At 39.5% G+C, this 4,519-nt stretch overlaps 1 protein-coding gene across 2 annotated transcripts in view; it reads left to right on the forward strand.

Annotated features, from left to right (window-relative positions):
- LOC108969217 (potassium voltage-gated channel protein Shal) overlaps positions 1 to 4,519 on the forward strand; it is a 172,881-nt gene that overhangs the window by 123,542 nt on the left and 44,820 nt on the right. The window lies entirely within an intron of this gene.

Raw genomic sequence — 4,519 nt, forward strand, 5'->3', positions numbered from 1 at the left:
CAATTGTAAATTCAACTCTTTCCGGCCAATCCTTAATGCAATAGTGGTCTTTACGAGCTCGGCTATCCCATTTGCAGAGAAAGCAGCAGTGTTTTGTGTAGCCACTTTGTAGACCGCATAACATTCCAACGACTTTAAGATCGGCACATATTTTCCAATCATGCTCTTCATATTTGATCTCCATTACCTCCTATTTTTCTTTCGTGTTTACTGCATGCGCGATCGAGGGCTTTTTGTTGCCATTATGCAGTAATACGGCCTTCAAGCTCAGTTTATTGCTGTCTATGAACAATCGCTACTCCTCGGAATCATATGGTTGAACAAACTCTTTGAATAATTCTGGAATGCCTTTGCAAAAGCATACATTGTCTTCCGTCGTATAGTATTTGGCAAATGGTTCGTGACGATTTCTATAATATGTCACCTTAACATGGGGTGACACGAATTGAAATTGTTGCATACGAGAGGCATGTAGCTCAGAATTTTCCTTTTATAATTCCAAATCTCTAATCCAATCGTTAATTGCGCTTGTGTTAGAACGTTTCTCTCGTTTTCCATTAAAAATTCATTACAACTTGATTTCCTATATTCAGATGATCTTTCAGATACTGCTGTTGACAACGAAACTGGACACGCAACTTCAGCTGAATGTGGAACTGGCAACGAAACGGTAGGTACGTTAGCATAAATCACTTTTCTTGATTTTCCAAAGCCAAGTACTTTTGTCATACAAATATAACAATCTTCTGAGTGGCATGTAGGTTCTCGCCATATCATTGGTACAATAAATTTGATGTATCGTCTGAAAAAGAAAAAAATTAAAAATTACTATTAAATAAAAAGAAGCATAGTTTCGTAATTTTAATACGTACTTTGTTGATCCTGATTCCCATTGAACCAATATTATTCGACACAAGGAACACAAGATATTCGGAGTCCATGGTTTATCAATATTATTAGGCTCAATAAAAAAACATTTTGAATATATAGATTGGATCGAATCTCTAAACTGCCTCCGATGCCGTACAAGGGTATATTCACCGCATATGTAACAGAACATATCCGGATCGTTGGTACACTCAAATTCTCGTGTACGTTTACTCAATTTATTTTTAAAAATAGCTCACGGTTTCTTATATTGTAATTATAAACTTTAACCGGCCTTACAGATATTATGAACTTTCAAGGGGCATTTATCCTTATATATAGCTTGATCGCGAAAAAATAAAAAAAGGCAAAACCTACCTAAACAAAAAAGTTCCTTCATATTAACGAGCCGGGAAAAGAAAATACTACCTGCTGTTGATGCTGGCCTTAAAAAAATTAATGAATTTACCAAGATATAGGGCATCCGTGGAACAAAAAACAAATTCAAATTTGTGATCCTCGTCTTCACTCGTCCTAAATTATTATTCTGCTGTTTCGTGTTCAGCAACAACTATCATTATAATGTATGTATGTAAACCCTGAAGTAATTAAATATTAAAAAAATTCTTACATGAATAGTGAGCACATGCTTATGTTTTGAAATATAATTTTATTTATTTATGAATTGTTGTGACTTTTAACATAAAATTACAGAAAGTAGCCTATGCCCGTTCGGAGGTTGCAAGCTACCTCATCGCCAATTTTCAGCAAAATGAGTTCAGTCGTTCTTGAGTTATTATTATACTGTGGTGGTTATTGTACGATGCGCACACGGTGGCCGTCAGCAGGAAAATAGAGTTGATCGTATGATGTTTAGTCTTACATATGTATATAGTAATAACAGCGGGCGTCCTGTTGTTGTTTTAACGGTTATCAGTCCCCGTTAGGATGGTGGGGGTTATCAGTGTTGTCGTCGACGTCAGCTAACGGGAGGCCCAGGAAACGTGCTGTTTCGACGGGGTCGGACCAATGGGAAAATGGTGTTAGATAGGTGAGGTTGGTAGGGCATGCAAACAGGTTGTCAGTGTCACGCGGAGACTCGTTAAATGCAGGACATACGTTGGGTATGTCTGGGTCTATTCTGGATAGGTAGGAGTTTAACCTGCTACAATATCCAGAACGAAGTTGCGCAAGGGTCACTCGCGTTTTTCGTGGCAACTCGCGCTCTTCGTTTGCGATCGGTGATGGTTTGACTCCAAGACGGCTATTCACGGGAAGGGACTCGGTGAAAGCGCTGGTGGCTTCACTGTGACTGGCGGTTAGCGCCTGTCGAAAGTCTGTTGCGTCCGAGATCGACGTGGTCGAGGAATGCGAAAACATTCCAGCAGGAACTGTTTGGAGAGGAGTTCATTATGCTCCTGGGGAGCATAAGCGTCTCACTATGTAGGAGTAGGATGGGAGACATTAAGAGGCCTCCCGTCGTGGTCCGGAGCGCTGTATTCTGGCAGGTCTGGAGTTTCCTCATCTGCGTACCACTGAATCCAGGCGACCATATTGGTACTACGTAGTTAAGGACCGGCCGGCCGATTGCCTTTTAAGTTGCCAACAACGTTTCTTTGTCTCTTCCCCATGTGCTGCCGGCTATTGACTTGATGATTTTGTTGCGGCTCTGTACCTTGGCGAGAATCGTGGTCGCGTGGGGAGAGAAGAAGCATAGACTATTGAATGATGAATGACTCGAATTTCATACAACCAAGGTTGGCGCTGCGTGGCCAACAGAGGACCTCCACGGTCCCCAGGAGCTCAAGCAGGCAACATAGCTCCCACTCTGACTCATCCCCCTCCAACTTTCATCCCCGCGAGTTCTGCGGGTTCTGCGGACTCCAGAGGGCGTCTTCGAGCCTAACGGTTAACTATGTATTACTTGTTTCGTTTTATGTCATATATTCGTGTCAGTGTTGCTTGTAAGCCAGGTGCAGCTGTCTGGCTGACATGATGTTGCAATTTTGTATTAAAAGTTGGAATATAATATTATAATATATTGTGGCTCGTCCCACAAGTACTCCCCTTCTTGGAGAACGTTATCAAAACTATTGATAATTAGGAAGATTATTAGTAGTTCAGCGGAATCTAACGCGTCTTTTGGGTGTGAATAAGTTGGAATCGGATTTAGATGGACGGTATGATGGCGACGAAAATCGAGGATCAGATGACTCTGGTGAAGTTAATGTAGTAAGCGTAGTATTGTTGTCATCGTTGTTGTTCTGCTCACTCTAGTTCAGCCGGGAAGTAGATAGACAGGCTTTAGTCGGTCGATCGAAACTGTAGTTTTTTCACCTCTGACTAGGTGAGGTCCTTCATAAGGTGAAGAGAATGCTTGTTATGAAGGGAAGAAACGATGAGTAGCATGTCGACTCATGAGCTGTTTTCGTGACAATGAATGGCATCCTTCAAGTGACGGTGAAGACGTTCCACCATTCCATTCGACTGCGGATGGAAATTGGTGGTATTTATTTGTTTACTTCCGAGGAGACGATCGAGAGCATTAAAGAATCGGCTCTTAAACTATTATTCTTGGGCCGTTGTGATTTGTATGGTACACCGTAGTGGCATATACATCCAGCAAAAGGCGTGCGCGAGTTAACGACATAGGCTCGCTCCGGGTCACACACTGACATACATCTTATCTTTTAATATACATTACGAACGAACTATGTAAACCGATAATTGACATGCACTATCAGTCGAACAATAGAAATGGACTATTATTACAATACCAACCAAACATGCATTATCTAGAAATGCATTCTCAACATATAAACGACAAACATTTGGCAATGGAATAATCCACTGCGATAACCACCTCCGCATCTCCTCTACTTGTATAACAAACAAGTGATAGCAAGATAACGGATATTAAATTACAGCAAAGAAGTTTCAAGCAGATAACAGCAACCGCTTTTCACTAGTATAAATAGCTGTACGATCTTATATTAAAATTAGTTCTTAAGAATATCAATAAAGACACGCATTTCGGCGTAGAAATAAAATTGTTTTCTTAAACTCATACCGTGGAAACGATATTAACTCGCGGAACACATTCGGCGTCGATACTATCTATGGGAAATGCCTCTGATGAAACGATCGGTCACTGCCAAGTAGTAGCGATACCCCTTTGAAGGTATGAACCAATGATGAAGTTTGAAAATGAAAAAAAAAATTTTATTTTCGCTGCCAAAAAAGGCCATAAGTGGATTGTTTTCATTTCACGTTTATTTTCTTTCTAACATCACCTAGAAACAGAATCCACTTGAAAATTTTATTTACCTAAAAATTTTATTTAAATTCGCTCCAGAGCAACGTGTCAGAAGAGATACATTAAAGAGTAAAATATATATCCTATAGCTTTCTTGGAATTTGTCTTCGTTGTGAAATATAAAAGAAGTTTCTGTGTTGTTTTCTCCATTTATTTTAATTAGCTTAAATTTTTAAGAGCATACCTAAAGCGTAAATTAAACAAAATATATATATTTAAAAACTACATATATTACGCATATAAAGCAATTCAGCAAACAACCCGATTTTCTTAAAAACATTCTAGAGTTTAACTCAGTTACTCCATGTCTTGGAAAAGTTGTAAGAGTAAGTAAAT

Source organism: Bactrocera latifrons, unplaced genomic scaffold, assembly GCF_001853355.1.
Source record: "Bactrocera latifrons isolate USDA-ARS-PBARC rearing strain unplaced genomic scaffold, ASM185335v1 scaffold_244, whole genome shotgun sequence".
Classification (NCBI taxonomy): domain Eukaryota; kingdom Metazoa; phylum Arthropoda; class Insecta; order Diptera; family Tephritidae; genus Bactrocera; species Bactrocera latifrons.